Raw genomic sequence first — 18,779 nt, 5'->3', positions numbered from 1 at the left:
TCCCACTATGCCCTAGGATTCGGACTGGAGGCAAATTATGTAACCTTCTTAATTAGCTCCCTAATTTGTGGAATGGCTATGACAATACCTATCATCCACCTGGTGTTGACGTGAGGGTTAAATGAGATTTTCCATCTTAAATATTGCCAAGCAGCTAGTATGGTAGCCCCAATAGTCATTCAAAATATAATCAAAATGTAACTAACACAACTGGTGAAGTTTGCAAAGTTCAGAAGGACTCAAGAAGGACTTTAGGGATCCACTGATCTCCAGTCTGGGGATGAAGGGGATATCGTTGGTCACACAATTTGTCCTGTCAGATCTTGTGTTCTATCTCAGCTCTCAGCCTGGAATGATGTCCTTTCTTCAATGACTGTCCCTGTTGAATTTACTTGTAGAGTTTTCCTCTAGAGAAATGTTATATTCAAGAAGAAAAACTGCCCTAGCAGTTACTATGGATCCCTGTTGGTATACCTTGCTTAATTAGAAGGCAACACTGGAAATCGATTACTTCACTTGCCAGTTACTAGTTGACCTTGTGCAAATAACTAACTTTCTCAACCTTGGTTTCCTGTTCTGTGAAGTGGGAGGGGACAGCAGCTGTCTCAGAGGGCCAAGGTGTGGCTTAAATGAAGGATTGTATATGGCCCCTCGGTCACTGCAGATGGCAGGCCCCCTCTTCCTCAAAATCCCCCGTCAAGATCGCTTCACCCCATGCGACACATGGACAAGTGCCTTGGGAGCAAACAGACCATGCTAAAGATTGATTCTGGCCTGATTTCTTCATTTTCCCACTAAACTTGAAATGTTCACTCCTGTCCTCTCAACCCTTGCCCACGCTGATGCTGCCAGTTTCCCCCCAAATTGCAGCAGCCCAAAGAACTATTGGAGAAGCTGAGTTGAATGTGATGTTTTAGGGCTGTTCTTTTTGAACAATAGATCTAAACAGGACAAATTCACATGTCTAAGGAGGTCAGCATCTCAGCCACTCAACCTCAGGGTGGGAACCACTCCCAGGAAATGCACATTGATGGGGGTACAGTGAGGCCTGGAGAGGGGCTCTCTTTCTTCCCCCTGGAACTCAGCTGGCCCCAAGCCAAGAACTGGGAATCAAAATTGCCAACATATGGTTTGTTTCCCAACAAATGATGTTCAATTAGGCCATGACGATTTTTCTAAAACCCCATTTAATATAAATTTTGTTTTATATGAGCTAGCAGATGGGGTCAGAGGCTGTAGAGCAGAATGGCTGTATGGTACGTGGTAAGTCATGTTGGTAGGGTGACAGGCCCCATGTGTCTATGCGGGGGTAGGGAGCTGTTAAAACAAATAAGAAGACAATCAGGACCACCTAGGTATTTTGAAGGTGAAAAACAATCCTAATCTGTGGGGTTGTTAATCTGATTTTTCTCTTTTTTTTTTTTTTTGAGCTGGGAAATGCAGTGTGGAGATACAGTGGAATAGAGCACCACCTTTATCAATGCTCTTATCCTCTTGGGGCCTCAGTTTTCTCATTCAGAAAATGAGTTGTATTTTGGGTCAGAGATGGTGAAGAGATGTCTCCCCATGTGCTAACTCTAACCTGGGGCAGTGGCTGCCATGGGGTCTGGCCTGAGAAGTCTGAAGCTCCAGCTGGACCGGCGTCACAACAGATACTTAAGATCTGTCATGAGTCTGGGGTAGAGTTGGCCATAGCTGTGGGAAACACTTGCAACGCATGGACATTAGATGGTCTCGGAAGTCCCTTGCATTCTTAGTAATTCTTGGGTCTAATTCACCCACCATAGGCTGAAGGGCACAGGCAGAGGAGGAGCCAGAGAAGACTAGACTGGGAGGCCCAAGAGAGAGGAGTCACCTAGAGATCACTAGGAGCATAGCTTTGGCTAAAAGACATCTTGAAGTTTGACTTGCCTTGTCACTAAACACCACTCACAAATTCAAGCCTAGGCAATAGGTGTGACACAGAGACCAAAAAGCATTTTTTTAAACAACAAAGATACAGGTCCTCATGGTTCCCGGACTCTTGGCACCTATAATGAGTTGAATGGTGGTCCCCCAAAAGATTTTTCCGTTTCCTAATGCCCAGAACCTGTGATTTTGAAAAAGGGTCTTTGCAGAAGTATTTAAGTTAAAGATCTTGAGATGTGATCATCCCGGATTACTCAGGTGGGCCCTAAATCCAATATCAAGTGTCCTTATAAGAGACAGGAGAGAAGGCACAGAAAGAGGAGGAGGCACTGTGACTACAGAGCAGAGATTGCAGTGACACAGTCAAGGAGGCCAAGGAGTGCTGACAGCCACCAGCAGCTGGAAAAGGCAAGGAAGGATTCTCGCCTGGCCTCCAGAACTGTGAAAGAATTAATTTCTGTTGTAAAGCACCAAGTTTGATTTTTGCAGCAGCTACAGGAAATTCGTACGGCAGCCTGAGAAGTAATAGCAGCCACAGAGTGGCTTAGGTAGGCCAGAGGAAGAGGCAGGGCAGTGGCTTTGTGGAGAAGACATCAGCCCAGATCCTCACCATTCCTTCCTCCCTCCCATGCCCTCCTTTACAAAAGATCTCTTCTGTAGCCCCCACGTAAGGTGTTCCTGCTTGGATTCTTCTGGGACTTTCCACTCATCTGCCCCACCTTGGCCCTCAAATGGCCTCATCCAGTCCACCCGTCATGCCAGCCTTGACCTTGGCCAAGTTTTATAGTCAAATTCATCTACCAGCTTAATCATTAATCATAACTCTCTTTGTACAGAATGCTCCTGGCCATGTTGGAAAACACACTCTCAAGCTAGATGTCCTCCCCTTTATTACCCAAGTGACAGCTTACAACTGCATGCAAAATTACTGCCAAGACTACCAGCATTTGGCAGCTGAGGAATGGAGCAAAGGAGGAACTCAAAAGCAAGTGATCTCCCTTTTACCATGTTTGATAAGGATACGTCCCTCTCTAATTTGCAGTAAATAATGGACAAAGGGATTGGTCATTTCTGAAATTTCATCGTTATGGCCTCAGAGTTGCGATCTATAAGAACAGCGATTCACAGTAGGAACAAGTGGACCAAACCATGAATTTCTTTTGATGCTGTTGTCCTTGCCCTACCTTTTTCAATGCTGTGTATTGCTTGACCATGCTGAGAAAATCTGGATTTCACCATATAGCACCCCTCTCCACCAACCCAGAAACTTGCATAGTCTCACTTCCACTTCTCGTTTCACGCCCAGCCCCTTGTTTATACCGAGACTTCTCTAGGACAAACTGTCCTGTGAGCTCTGCATCCCCACCACTCTCACGGCAAGGGGCTAATCTAGTTCGCATCTCTTACTTTGTGAGAGTTGTAGTAAGGAAAGCCCAGGCCACAGATCCTAGTTACCATATGTTACCCTGTGATATCATGTACTACTGTAGTCTACTATTTACCATCTGGGTGATGTGGAGCATTTACTTAAAATCTGGCTGGCACTGGCTTCTCATCTATGAGAAATGAGTAACAACAGCTTCCTTACATGATTACAATGAGAATCCACAGGGGTGCCTGGGTGGCTCAGTCAGAGGAGTATCGGCCTACGGCTCCAGTCATGATCATGGAGTCCCTGGACATTGGGCTTCCCGCTCAGCAGGCAGTCTGCTTCTCCCTCTGACCCTTCCCCCTCTCATGCACTCTCTCTTTCTCAAATAAATAAATACAATCTTCAAAATATGAGAATCAACGTATCTGATCCACGGCGTGGCACTTCTAAAGTCCTCAGGAAATATTAGCTACCATGACTCCCATTGCTATTATTGTGATCATTGTCATTACTGCCCTCCCCCAAAGATACATAATCCCTTACGTTCCCCTCCACCATTTCTGCTTGCTTCCATGTGTGCTCATATAATGACTGAGGGAGGGATGAAGACAGGAGAAGAAATGTAAGGGAAAACTTGGTGCCTGCTGGATCAAAAGAGGTCAGCCATTCAAGGACTAGAAGTTGCATTTGAATCTCAACCTCTTTGATTATCTGTTTCATATTCTGTCCACAGAGTCCTTGTTAGATGGTTTTACTTCAGAAATCACAGCAGCCCAACTGGCACTGGACTTTGTTTCCAACTGGCATATGAAATAGACACCAACTCAAGAAACCCTTTTGTTTTGTGAACGATGAGACATATGACTCCAGAACCACCCATTGTGGATAGCCTCAATCCCTCCCTTCTAACTGACACCACCACTGGTGTCCTTTGGCCAAGGGCAGAGGGAAGGACTTCTGCTTCTGTCTCCACCAGCCTAATATTTGTCCACTGAAAGCCCCAGCCTCGTCCCCCTTGGCGTGCTGGCTCAGTGCAGCACTTTAAACCATGATACCTCACACTGTACCCCTCCACCACCTCAGCTCAGACTCCTCCCCTCAACCCACCCACCTCTGCCCTTACCTCTCCATTCAGCTATGCTCTTCTGTAACTCTACACACCTGGCTCTTGACAAAAATGCAGGTTATTAATATTGCCTCTGAGCTTCTTAGGGCAACTTCATTCAGCCTTCCCGGTTGTTCCCACCAACTTAACCCCAGCTCTATTCTAAGTGGGAGCAAGACTCTGGGAAGTATGCCTGGCCATCCAGGCGGTGCCCCGAGTTCCTCCTGCAATCTCATCATCACCCCTGTCAAAAACTGACTTTCCACCATAAAGTCAACCAATCTTGTAGAAGTGTGTCTGATGAACTCGTCACATGGCCCCATAAATGACAGATGAGAAAGCAAAGGCACTACCCTTGAGACTGGTAACCTAGGGGGCAGGCATTCCGCCCCCCCCCAAGAGGCATTCTTCACAGTCCTCTGTTGGCCAAAACATTGGGTAGGTTTGTACCTCCCCAAAAATGGGTTATTTCAACAAAGGTCAGTCAGTCAATCAGTGTATTAGTTTGCTAGGGCCAACCTAATGAAGTATCACAAATGGAGTGGCTTAAACAACAGAAGTTTAGTGTCTCGCTGTGCTGGAGGCTGGAAGTCTGGAATCAAGTTGTCAGCATGCTTGCTGCCTTCTGGGGGCTGTGAGGGACCGAATCCTTCCCATGCTTCTTCTAGCTTCTGGTGGTCTCAGGCAAATCCCCAGCTTGTAGATGGCATTCTCCCTGTGTCTTCATGTCATCTTCTTTCTGTACAGACCTGTCTGTGTGTCCAAATTCCCCCATTTTATAAGAACATTAGTCATATTGGGTTAGGGACCACCCTAATGACCTCCTCTTATTTTGATCATCTGCAAAGACCCTATTTCCAAATAAAATCACATTCACAGGGTCTGGGGGTTAGAACTCCACCATCTTTTGTGGGGACACAATTCAACCCGTAACACTTAGGTACAGCATATCCTATTTATGTCAAGGATGCATTCCCGAAGACCTCTTGTAACTTAAAGCTCTCATAATTAACTTTCCTAAAGGAAAAACAATTGAGGGTACGGTGGAAGGACTATTATTTCAAAATGTATCTATTCACAAACATGTAACATGTTTGCCCTTCAATATTTCTTTTTTCTTCTCTCAGTATTTTCTCTAATATTTCCCTTTGAGAGTTCACTAAATTTACTGCTTGGCCTGTCTCAGTGGTTGTCCAGCTTCTGTAATGACATTTTATGTAACTTGCACTGCAAAGTCACTGATTTCAAGACCCGGTTTTCAGCACTCTCACGAGCCATATGACTTAATGACATCTTAGATGATATTGTTCTGTGATTCGGAAAGTTTTAAATGCTTAAGTAGCAATGAATATTAAAATAACAGCACAAAAGTGACCATCTTTTGCAGAAATTCTGGTGCATGGGAACATGAGGGTGACCCACAGTCCACTGACAAAGGAGGCAGGGTGTTGCCATCAAGCAGCCAAAGTGACACTGTCAAATGTGAACACGACATATAGTTCACGTGTCCCCCTGCTTTGAAATTGTGTAATTTTTTTTTTAGTTTGAGGAATGTATTTTTTTTTTCAATTTAGGTAACCAACTGAGATAATTGAGATAACCAATACTTGATCTATAACGGGGTGCCTAAGAGATTCCTCTTAGGCAATATTTTCAGGTCACACTATCTCAAATTCACATAGTTCAAATTTGCATTAAGTGCCATTGGACTGTGTAATAATCACCTTTACTTCAGTAAAAAGAATCACAGAGCAAAACTACCCAGAGGAAGAAAGGCAGAGGGAAGCGACATGTCTAGTTACAGGGGCCAGCCTTGGGTCGATTAGGAATAAATGGGTTTTAGCCATGTCTCTGGCCCTTGGTCTTTAAATTATTTATTCCTTCATCCTCTCTGCCTGGCTCTGAAGTCTGCTAACAAAAGAAAAACTACCTTTATTATATGATTTTTTTTTGTCCTCTCCTGCCTCCAGCCACCAAAATAGGCCTTGCTATAAATGTTAAGCTCCTAAAGCAGAATGACATGAAGGTGACATGGGGCCATTGAGTAGTCAGCAGTGCTGTGCTATGGGAGGCCACAGGTCAGGAATCCTGAGACTTGGCTTTCAGTCTTGGCTCTGCCACTAAGTTATGCTTCCTGGGATGATTTGTTTAATTTCTCTGGGCTTCCGTGTCTCTGTAGTGAATCATTTCGTACGTTTTTGTTAAAAGGATGAAAAGCCAAAGGCTACATACAAGATGCACAACTATTTTCTTATAGAGAAAAGCAGCATGGGTCGTGTGAAGGGAATCTCAGATCATGAGCCCTCTCCCTACTAAATCCATGGTCTTCTCAAGTCCTCAGGTGGAGCTGAGGTCTCACGTGCCACAGGAAAACCCCGGGGCTGCTCTCACTGGTTTTGCCAATTGTCTCATTATGAATGGCCTCACCTGCCCCACCCTACCCCTGCTTTCATCTATACCTTCACCGGGCCCTGGTGGGGAAGGAAGGCTTTCTTTTTAGGACATTGTGCTGACCCTGACTTTGATTGCCTGGCAAGTCCTGGACAGGCCCACCCTTTGGCTCCTGAATAGAAGGGCCCTAGGTAGACACGGTGTCCACATTTTCTGAACAAAAACTCGTGATTTGTTTCACGAGAGACTTATGAATTTTCAAAGTAAAATAATCTAAAAAATACGAAAATCAAATATTTAATTTAGCCTCTAATTAATTGCCTTAATCAAAAAGGAACAAAATTACATTAGATTCATCTACCTAAGGAAACCCAGAATGAGACACATGGCCACACACATCCCCTTTCTGGTGAGGAACTAGAATCCTCTCCCCCTACCCAACTGCTCTCTGTTGCTAATTCCTTAGCCAAGCCCCATTTCTCTTTTTCCAAAATTCTTTCCTCTCTACATAAAGGAAGAAATTAATTTCCAGCTCCTGGAAAATAAACAAAAGGCAGAATACATCTTTTCCCAGTTTTTAGAAATTTCAATTTAAAAACATGTTCTGTTTGTAGAGCAAAGGCTTATTATTTTCACTCCATCTTCAACAGTGGTGCTTTCCAGAAAGCTTTGGAATTGTACCTTTTGGTTTCATCTTTAACATCTGGATGGGTTTGTTTATGTTTGGTTGTTTCTCATCCTATGAGGGTGGGAGTGGAGAAAGAAAGGCATTCAATACTCAGCTCTTGCCTGCCCCACCAGCACTGGCAGCAACTGAGATCAGTAAAGGAGAATGACCTGGGGCTCCAACATCTGTGAACCAGGTTTCCTCTAGAGCTGATGCAAAAGTCGGAGGCAGGAGGGAGGGGTTGCAGTCAGGAAGACAGTGCCTTGCCTTTGCAAGGTGCCGTGGGGGCAAATGACTTCTTAAGGAAACAGAAAAGGCCTCAAAGTCATGAGTATCATCCTACCTATTTTCTTCTGGAAATAGAGCTCAGAAGAGGGCTGATGAAGAGGTCAGAGCACACAGTTATTTTAGAGCCATTCGACAATTTTTTCTGTACTCAACCAAAAGGTCATTAAAATTGCCAGCAGCTGATGTTACATGCCAACTTGTTTGCAGGAGAAACCAATTCTCACAAAGCCCTCTTGTCTCAGATCGGTTTACTGTCGTGACAGCTTTCAGATAAGAGGAAGAAGCAGATGTTTCTCACGCTCTGACTTCAATGGGCTTCCCACTGACCCCTCCAGCAGCAGAGACATGATTTAAGCCCAGTGGGTGCCTCTGAAACAAAGTGCTGCGCCCCCTCTGGCACCTTGGGGTCCTAGACCCCAAGCCTCTCTGGCCCAATCAGTGGAACCAGGACACGGTCTCTTCTAAGTTGTGTTTGGTGTTTTTTTGTTGTTTTTTTTTAACAGAGAAATTATATTTTTCTGGTTTTGAAAATAACGGAGAGCTTGCAGCACTAACTCTCAAGGTGAACTTGGCCAGCCGAAGCCCAATTGTAGACTCTGTGACCTGCCAACTTGAGTGACAGGCTGTTTACCCTCATTAGGAGACTCTAAGAATTGAAGGCCTCTGTGGATTTCTTGATTTTGGGGGGATACTTTAAAAAAAATAGTGTTATTTTAAAAAGGGCATCATTTAGGAATCATCCAACTATCTTATGATTCCTAATCTGTGTATTTAAACTAATGTGGAGTTTATCAATACAGTAGAGGCATTAGTGATTAATAGTAGTGAGGAGTCATAAAGGTTCAGAATGTGTAATCATTTAGAGGGCAGCACAGTACAGTGGTTAAGGCCCAAGATCTGGAGCCAGCCCACACTTGAACCGTGGCTCTGTGACCTTGGACAAGTGAATTGCCCTCTCTGAGCCTACTCCTCCACCTGTAAAAATGGCAGGAGAAAAGTACTTTTGCCCAACATTGTTTTGAAGGTCGAGACCCAAGCATCAGTATTTTTCAAAACATCAAGATGATTCTCATGTGCAGCCAAGCTCTCCAGCCAGGGGTACCCCCTGCGTGGCCTTTGGCTGCTCCTCAGAGGATGATGAAGTGGAGGAGGCCGGATTTGATGGGACGCCTGGGAGGCTGAGGGGATGGCAAGCGAAGTCCCGCACAAGCTTCTCTTCCACAGGCACTGCGTGCAGGGAAGGGGTCCTCTCTGCCCTTGTGTGCCAGGCATAAAAAAAAACAAAGTCCTCCAATAGCGCCACCAGCCCAAGGCACAGCCACGGCCTTCCCACACGCTAGGTGGGGTAGCTCTGCTCAAGGTGTACCAACTGCGGAGTGCCTTTTCTGTGCTGGGAGGCCAAGGGCCAGGAGGTCTGGCAGGACTCCCGCCAGGTGTAGCTTTAGCCACAAGTCTCAACATTGGGTGCTTCCAGCAGTTTGTAGCAGAATGTTCCTTCGATGACTTCCATATAGCTATAACCATGCCTCCTCAGCAAATGAGAGCCTCCTCATTTTTTCATAACCGTTGATATAAACAATTTCGACTGAATTTGAAATCCAGTTGCATTATCANTTTTTTTTTGTCCTCTCCTGCCTCCAGCCACCAAAATAGGCCTTGCTATAAATGTTAAGCTCCTAAAGCAGAATGACATGAAGGTGACATGGGGCCATTGAGTAGTCAGCAGTGCTGTGCTATGGGAGGCCACAGGTCAGGAATCCTGAGACTTGGCTTTCAGTCTTGGCTCTGCCACTAAGTTATGCTTCCTGGGATGATTTGTTTAATTTCTCTGGGCTTCCGTGTCTCTGTAGTGAATCATTTCGTACGTTTTTGTTAAAAGGATGAAAAGCCAAAGGCTACATACAAGATGCACAACTATTTTCTTATAGAGAAAAGCAGCATGGGTCGTGTGAAGGGAATCTCAGATCATGAGCCCTCTCCCTACTAAATCCATGGTCTTCTCAAGTCCTCAGGTGGAGCTGAGGTCTCACGTGCCACAGGAAAACCCCGGGGCTGCTCTCACTGGTTTTGCCAATTGTCTCATTATGAATGGCCTCACCTGCCCCACCCTACCCCTGCTTTCATCTATACCTTCACCGGGCCCTGGTGGGGAAGGAAGGCTTTCTTTTTAGGACATTGTGCTGACCCTGACTTTGATTGCCTGGCAAGTCCTGGACAGGCCCACCCTTTGGCTCCTGAATAGAAGGGCCCTAGGTAGACACGGTGTCCACATTTTCTGAACAAAAACTCGTGATTTGTTTCACGAGAGACTTATGAATTTTCAAAGTAAAATAATCTAAAAAATACGAAAATCAAATATTTAATTTAGCCTCTAATTAATTGCCTTAATCAAAAAGGAACAAAATTACATTAGATTCATCTACCTAAGGAAACCCAGAATGAGACACATGGCCACACACATCCCCTTTCTGGTGAGGAACTAGAATCCTCTCCCCCTACCCAACTGCTCTCTGTTGCTAATTCCTTAGCCAAGCCCCATTTCTCTTTTTCCAAAATTCTTTCCTCTCTACATAAAGGAAGAAATTAATTTCCAGCTCCTGGAAAATAAACAAAAGGCAGAATACATCTTTTCCCAGTTTTTAGAAATTTCAATTTAAAAACATGTTCTGTTTGTAGAGCAAAGGCTTATTATTTTCACTCCATCTTCAACAGTGGTGCTTTCCAGAAAGCTTTGGAATTGTACCTTTTGGTTTCATCTTTAACATCTGGATGGGTTTGTTTATGTTTGGTTGTTTCTCATCCTATGAGGGTGGGAGTGGAGAAAGAAAGGCATTCAATACTCAGCTCTTGCCTGCCCCACCAGCACTGGCAGCAACTGAGATCAGTAAAGGAGAATGACCTGGGGCTCCAACATCTGTGAACCAGGTTTCCTCTAGAGCTGATGCAAAAGTCGGAGGCAGGAGGGAGGGGTTGCAGTCAGGAAGACAGTGCCTTGCCTTTGCAAGGTGCCGTGGGGGCAAATGACTTCTTAAGGAAACAGAAAAGGCCTCAAAGTCATGAGTATCATCCTACCTATTTTCTTCTGGAAATAGAGCTCAGAAGAGGGCTGATGAAGAGGTCAGAGCACACAGTTATTTTAGAGCCATTCGACAATTTTTTCTGTACTCAACCAAAAGGTCATTAAAATTGCCAGCAGCTGATGTTACATGCCAACTTGTTTGCAGGAGAAACCAATTCTCACAAAGCCCTCTTGTCTCAGATCGGTTTACTGTCGTGACAGCTTTCAGATAAGAGGAAGAAGCAGATGTTTCTCACGCTCTGACTTCAATGGGCTTCCCACTGACCCCTCCAGCAGCAGAGACATGATTTAAGCCCAGTGGGTGCCTCTGAAACAAAGTGCTGTGCCCCCTCTGGCACCTTGGGGTCCTAGACCCCAAGCCTCTCTGGCCCAATCAGTGGAACCAGGACACGGTCTCTTCTAAGTTGTGTTTGGTGTTTTTTTGTTGTTTTTTTTTAACAGAGAAATTATATTTTTCTGGTTTTGAAAATAACGGAGAGCTTGCAGCACTAACTCTCAAGGTGAACTTGGCCAGCCGAAGCCCAATTGTAGACTCTGTGACCTGCCAACTTGAGTGACAGGCTGTTTACCCTCATTAGGAGACTCTAAGAATTGAAGGCCTCTGTGGATTTCTTGATTTTGGGGGGATACTTTAAAAAAAATAGTGTTATTTTAAAAAGGGCATCATTTAGGAATCATCCAACTATCTTATGATTCCTAATCTGTGTATTTAAACTAATGTGGAGTTTATCAATACAGTAGAGGCATTAGTGATTAATAGTAGTGAGGAGTCATAAAGGTTCAGAATGTGTAATCATTTAGAGGGCAGCACAGTACAGTGGTTAAGGCCCAAGATCTGGAGCCAGCCCACACTTGAACCGTGGCTCTGTGACCTTGGACAAGTGAATTGCCCTCTCTGAGCCTACTCCTCCACCTGTAAAAATGGCAGGAGAAAAGTACTTTTGCCCAACATTGTTTTGAAGGTCGAGACCCAAGCATCAGTATTTTTCAAAACATCAAGATGATTCTCATGTGCAGCCAAGCTCTCCAGCCAGGGGTACCCCCTGCGTGGCCTTTGGCTGCTCCTCAGAGGATGATGAAGTGGAGGAGGCCGGATTTGATGGGACGCCTGGGAGGCTGAGGGGATGGCAAGCGAAGTCCCNGGACGCCTGGCAGGCTGAGAGGATGGCAAGCGAAGTCCTGCACAAGCTTCTCTTCCACAGGCACTGCGTGCAGGGAAGGGGTCCTCTCTGCCCTTGTGTGCCAGGCATAAAAAAAAACAAAGTCCTCCAATAGCGCCACCAGCCCAAGGCACAGCCACGGCCTTCCCACACGCTAGGTGGGGTAGCTCTGCTCAAGGTGTACCAACTGCGGAGTGCCTTTTCTGTGCTGGGAGGCCGAGGGCCAGGGAGGTCTGGCAGGACTCCTNAGGCACTGCGTGCAGGGAAGGGGTCCTCTCTGCCCTTGTGTGCCAGGCATAAAAAAAAACAAAGTCCTCCAATAGCGCCACCAGCCCAAGGCACAGCCACGGCCTTCCCACACGCTAGGTGGGGTAGCTCTGCTCAAGGTGTACCAACTGCGGAGTGCCTTTTCTGTGCTGGGAGGCCAAGGGCCAGGAGGTCTGGCAGGACTCCCGCCAGGTGTAGCTTTAGCCACAAGTCTCAACATTGGGTGCTTCCAGCAGTTTGTAGCAGAATGTTCCTTCGATGACTTCCATATAGCTATAACCATGCCTCCTCAGCAAATGAGAGCCTCCTCATTTTTTCATAACCGTTGATATAAACAATTTCGACTGAATTTGAAATCCAGTTGCATTATCAAGGCATTTTCAACCTAATGTTTGTCAACGAAAGAAAAGGAAGAGCTGTTTTGATTCTTTAAATACCATTTTTGAAGTATTGTTACATGGTTTTAAGATTTTTATTTGCAACCTTGAGGATAATGGTTTTTGTCAAGAATTTTTAAAGATCATCATTTAAAATCTTGGCCAGAAACTGCATGCATAAAACCTGATTTTTTAGATTCTATGTGGAAGTTTTATACAAATTCATTTTTGTAACATAATTATGTAATATAAGAAATTAATTTTTTTCACCAATAATCATGAAGGTACCCCCAAATTCCCTCTAGCTTTTCCCAGTGTGCTGAGCAAATACTGTTTTCTCTGTGTGCCATGATGGGTCAGGAATCCTGGCCTTAAAGAGAAACTTTTGTGTGAAACATATGCAAGAATGTTTATAGTGAAACAGAAACCACCCAAAAGTCCATCAGCAATACAATGGATAAATGATGGTGTGCTCATTCATTGGAATAGGTTGCAGCAGGGGAAATCAATGCATTTCAGCAACATGTCAACATGAATGAACCTCAAAACCTTCCTATTACACAAGGTAAAAAGGCAAGTCACCGAAAACCTACAAAGTTCAAAAATAGGCAAAACCAAACAATATATTTGGGGGAGAGAGGATTCATGATATTTTGAAGGGAAAATAGGGCCATTCATTCATTCATTCATTCAAATCTGCTCAGACCTCAGAGACTTGATTTTTGTTTTTTCTACCTGAATCCTCTTTCCCCAGAGTGATTTGGTTTGTCTTTCCCTGCAATTAGGTCTCTGTTCAAACAGTGCTTTATCTGTGTGAGGTCTTCCCAGACCAACTGATACAAAATCCTGCAAAAGAACATGCAACATACACACATCTAGCAATGTGTACATGCATACACCACACACAAATACACGTGCATACATCACACACAAATACACATACATCTCTTACCTGCCTTATTTGACTTTTCTTCATAGAATTCAATACATGGCATACAGATTTGTTTCCTTTCTATCTCACCCTAGCCCCCAAGAGGGCAGGAACTTATTTTGTTCACTTCAGTCTGCCCAGCAGCCTGAACCATGGCTGGCACAATCGAGGAGTTCAGTTAAAATCTATTGGCTCCAAATGAGCATTTATTTAGCACTTACTTTCTCCCAGTCTACCAAGTTCTGGTGCAGGTACAAAATTTAGAGTCCCCAACTTGGGTATATAAAAATGAAACTTCATTTTGCCATAATTGCATTTTATTTTGTTCTCAAACCCCAATTTTCCCTGGTGGAGAAAAATCTAAAACTTTCAATTCCNTATTTAGCACTTACTTTCTCCCAGTCTACCAAGTTCTGGTGCAGGTACAAAATTTAGAGTCCCCAACTTGGGAATATAAAAATGAAACTTCATTTTGCCATAATTGCATTTTATTTTGTTCTCAAACCCCAATTTTCCCTGGTGAGAAAAATCTAAAACTTTCCATTCTAAGGCAAATCTTTCCCTTTGGGGTTTTTCCTCAGGCTCTCCTTTGAGTAAATGGCCTATATAATATTTTGCCCCGCTCATCACCTGGCCCTTGTTTCTCCACGCCCCCCCACCAAAGATGAGTTAGTTCCTGGGGCATGGACGCTTACACTGCACTGGGAGGGCCCACCTCCTTGTCCTCCTATGCAGCCTGCCGCATGCTGACATCTATGACAGTTTCACTTGTCCTGCTAGATCTTTGTTCACAGACATCTGTCTCCACTGTACCCACTGATGAAATATTTGAATTCCTCCTCTGCTCTCTGCTCTCAGGAGCCACCCACAGTCCTGATTATTTTTGTTCTGACTGCATGGCAGCTCCACCGCCTGTGAGCCCCTCTGAGGGGCAGAGGCAACTTTTAGATAACTTCCTGAACCACCCAAGAATTGCAAGAGACCCAGGAAAAGGGATGCAAAGGCTTTTCTCTCACACCATCTCACATCTACTGCACCTTTCCCATGTTGATCTCTGGCTCTGCTGCCTCTTCAGACTTCACATAGAGAGAAGATGCTCTGAGGTGCCCCCAAACTCAAGGGGAGTCTCCCTGGTGTCTGCCTTGAGCATCCTCCTCTTCCTAGGGAATCAAGCTTGATCTCAGATCCCCACGTGACAAAAAAAAAGATCTTCCATCATCCTGAATCCTTCCCTGTTCTCTAAAAACTCAAGGGACTTCGTCTCTCTCAAAAATCTTGGTTCTGCCTCTGTTACCAGAGGCTTTCAAAGTAGTTGACTCTTCAGAAACTCGACTGATTCTGAACCCATCCTCTTCCGGAGCAGTGGATGACTCAGTGGGTGGAGAGCTGGGGGCAACAAGCGAAGTGAGGAAAAGAGGAACATCTGTTGTTTTCTTGGAGTTTTATCTCACCACAGCAGAACCCGTGGCACCACAAGAGCTTAGGAAATGGGTTTATAAGTTTAGGTAATGCTTTATTTATCTAATCCTTTGGGAAATCTGCTGAAGTTTTTTTTTTTCACTCTAACAGATGTTCACTACCTGCAACTCCCATTTTTTTTTTTAACAATTCTTGATGGAAATATTTGTACCACATGTTTCACACCTTACAAATTTATTCAGTGCATAATCCAGAAGAAAATGGCCTGATTTTCAAAAGAAAGTTGTCTTATCAAGAATATTAGTTATTACCTCATGCTATTTGATAGTTCTGGGCACTGTCATGGGTTAGGGAGATGGGCAGGGTGGCTTGACTTCTACTGCAACCTGGCCCATCTCTTACTCTTTCTTTCATCTCCTTTCTTACCTCAGCTTTTCTCAAGGCTGCTAGCATTTCTGGAGGCCCGGAGGAATGCTCCGGCAACCTTTCTGACGATAAAAGATGGTTCTTGCTTTGCCAGGTGTGGTCTTTGGGCCCTGGCATCAGCATCACCCAGGAGCTTTCAGAAGTGCAGGATCCAGGACCCCTCCCCAGATCAACTGAATTAGATTCTGTATCTTATCAAGACCCCAAGGTGATTCATGGGCACGTTAAAGTTGAGGAAGCACCACTCCAGATTCAGTGCTTCCCAAACCAGACTGAGTCCTGACCTCACTCCCAAGACATGTCAGTTCAGTCCAGGCTCAGATCTGAGCTAACCCCCTAACCACCCGCCCACCATGTAATTGTGATAGATGACCTGTGGACCAGCATTGAGCTGACATCCCTAGGTATAGAACAATTCCCAGTATAGGCTGAGCTAGGACAATTGTCCCTCACGTAGAGTCTGGACCAACGGTGGGGCAATAAGTCAGGGAGGCAGCTAATAGGAAAAAGAATGATGGAAAAAAGCAGCCTCAGACACTTTTTTGTACATAAACCCCATCAGTTTTATTGCAATGATAAATCATTGCAATTGTGGTTACAAACACACGTACACTTTTCCCCTGCTCATCCCCCAGGTTGTACTTTTGTGACTTATTTTTATCCATGAAACATCCCTTGGTATCTACCATGAATTGCTTTGACCTGAATTGCAATTTTCCCTGGGCTAGTAACGTGAGTGTGGCCTGGAGGGGGGAGGGGCAGGTAGGATGGGATCAGCTGGGCTCTTCTGACCCCTGTCTGGATCTCACAACTGTAGGTCAGGAGAATGTGTTCTGGAGCTAGACTGCCTGGTTTCAAGTCCTGACTGCCTGGTCACTGAATGGTACAGTACCAGTTTGTTCATTCATTCTCTCTCTCGCGGTTTTTTAAAGATTTATTTATTTATTTTAGAGAGAGCTTGCGCAAGTGGTGGGGGGTGGGTGGAGGGGGTGCAGAAGGGGAGAGAGAGAACCAGACACCCCGCTGAGCACAGAGCCCAACTCAGGACTGGATCCCAGGACCCTGAGATCATGACCTGAGCTGAAACCAAGAGTCAGACACTTAAACAACTGAGCCACCCAGCCGCCCCAGTACCAGCTACTTCGACCTCTGCCTCAGTTTGCTCATTGATAGTACAGAGAGGATCACAACTGCACCCAGCTCTCAGGGTGAGTGTGAGAATTATGTGTACATGTAAAGTTGCTTAGAACCATTGCTGATACATAGAAAGTGCTCATTGTTATTATTATTATTTCTAAACCCAAATAGAAAGCCTTAAGCCACTTTTATTTCCTCCTTGAGCCATTTTCTAGCTGTGAGACCTTGAGTCAATTTATTTGTCTCTGAGCCTCAGTTTGCTCATCAGTAAAAGAAGATAAGCACGGTGCTTACCTCACAACGGACTAAGAGTAAAATGAGAAGATTTTTAAAGAAGCACCTAATAGAGTATCTGACACATTTGGGCTCTGAGCAAATTTTAGCTCATTTCTCTCCTTTGCCATGAAAACAAAGAGTCAACACAACTAAATATTATGTTACTTTACATGCAATTCACATTCAAGATGCCAGTCCCAGGAAACACCTATTTACCCTTCAGGACCCAACCCAGGGTGAAGCCTCCCCACCCTCCCTCAGGGACCCCATCACTCTCTATTCCAACCTCTCCCAAAGCATTTAGCGCACTGGTTCATGGCATGTCTGCTTGCCTGTACATCCCCTAAACTCGGCTGTGTACTGCTTGGGGGCAGGTATCCTATTTTATTCATATCTGTATCTCCAGTACCCCACACAGGCCTTACCCAGAGCAGGCAGTGTTTGTGGCATGGAGAGGTGGATGAATTGGTCAGTGGGTGGGAAGATGGGTGGATCGACGAAAGCCTGGGGAAGTTCCTTAGCCCTCTTGACATGGAAAGATATAGAGGCCTATTTAGCTCCTGTTGTTTCACAGTTGTGTTGGATGACTGGAGCTACACGCTCCAGATAAAGAGTGCAGGACTCGACTGTGCTATGAATAAGGAACACTTCATTTTCATCTAGGTGCACATACAGACAGAAATAGAAACAAGTTCTTAGAGTTTAGGTAGCTTCAACTCCATAGCTGAAGAGTATGTACGTATTAGGGTTGTTCAGAGTTTATGTAAACCCTTTAGGATGGTGTCCTAAGTCCTCTCCACTCTGGCCCCAACCTCTACTCCCAGTCTTCCCTCTTCACTACCTCCTGAGAATTGATCAGTCCAAGAACATTTTCCAGATGCCCATCTTAGTCAATTGCCCCCTCTCTGCACGCTCAGAATTTTTGTCTTTGCTTTGCNCTTTGCTTTGTTGTTTACCCATTTTACAGATAAGGAAGTTGAGGATTAGAGAGATTAAGTAATTGGCCCAAGCTCACACAGGTGGTAAGAAGCATCAAGATTTGAATGTAGCTGCATAGCTTTAGAGCAAATGCTCTTGAACACCATGCAGAGAGCAGGGATATTAGGTTAGTTTAGCAGGTATGTCAGTAGTACTCTGGAAGAAAGGTGCTGATGTGTTGCCAGAGTAGAGGCTGAAGTTCAAAGTGGGGTCAAATTAACAGTAACGATTATTCTTTCATTAGCACTTTTTCCTACTTGCTACTGTAGGACTTACAACCGCTGCTAAGCCTCCCCAGAATCTGCTTATATCAGGGAATCCTTCTTTTTTAAGATTTTATTTTTAAGTAATCTCTACACCCAATGTGGGACTCCGACTCACAACACCGAAATCAAGAGTCACATACTCCACCAACTGAGTCAGCCAGGCCCCCTTCGGGAATCCTTTGAGATGTCATGGACATCAAGGCCATGTTGGTTACTGACACGTGATGGACCTTCTCTTCATCTGTGTTCTGGACACCTTGGATGAGGCTTGCTAATGCTGCTTACTAGTAGGACAGCATCATATTTCCCCCAATTTACCAAAACCATCTTATAGTTGAGGTATAAAGCAAGGGAATGCCTGTCTCCTTTATTATTTCCCTTAGGACTCTGAACTCCAAAGCAGTTTTAGATCATCTCCGTGCCCCCAAGATTTTAGCAAAACCAAGTCTTTTTGACGAGACAATCAATCACTGGGCAACTGACCAGTCCCTAGGATGGAGCCTCCACTCCCGTTCTCTAGAGCTCTACCTTCTACCGCACTCATTGTCCTCCCTCTGTTTCCAGAACCAGACTCAAGGTCTGCAGTTGACTTTGAAGCCTCTCTGGACTCTTGTTCCCTGTAAATTTCTTAGGGTAATGACACCACCTTGTATTTTTTTTTTATGGTTCTTTTCCAAATAAACAGTGCCTCTTTGAACTTCGCCTTATTAATCTTTGTCACTAACCTTGGAG

The 18,779-nt window shown here is 44.8% G+C and overlaps 1 protein-coding gene across 1 annotated transcript in view; it reads right to left on the bottom strand.

Annotated features, from left to right (window-relative positions):
- The window catches only part of GPR141 (G protein-coupled receptor 141), a 115,413-nt gene extending 100,546 nt beyond the window's left edge, over window positions 1–14,867 (bottom strand). Inside the window, exon 1 of the mRNA XM_034670554.1 lies at window positions 14,583–14,867. The gene's annotated coding sequence lies outside the window, so the exon portion shown is untranslated. The remainder of the gene's footprint in view (window positions 1–14,582) is intronic.
- Between the last annotated feature and the right edge of the window lie 3,912 nt (window positions 14,868–18,779).

This window comes from Ailuropoda melanoleuca, chromosome 1 (genome assembly GCF_002007445.2).
Source record: "Ailuropoda melanoleuca isolate Jingjing chromosome 1, ASM200744v2, whole genome shotgun sequence".
NCBI lineage: Eukaryota > Metazoa > Chordata > Mammalia > Carnivora > Ursidae > Ailuropoda > Ailuropoda melanoleuca.
The sequence above is the reverse complement of the archived record's forward strand: the minus strand, read 5'-3'. Positions and strand labels throughout refer to the sequence as shown.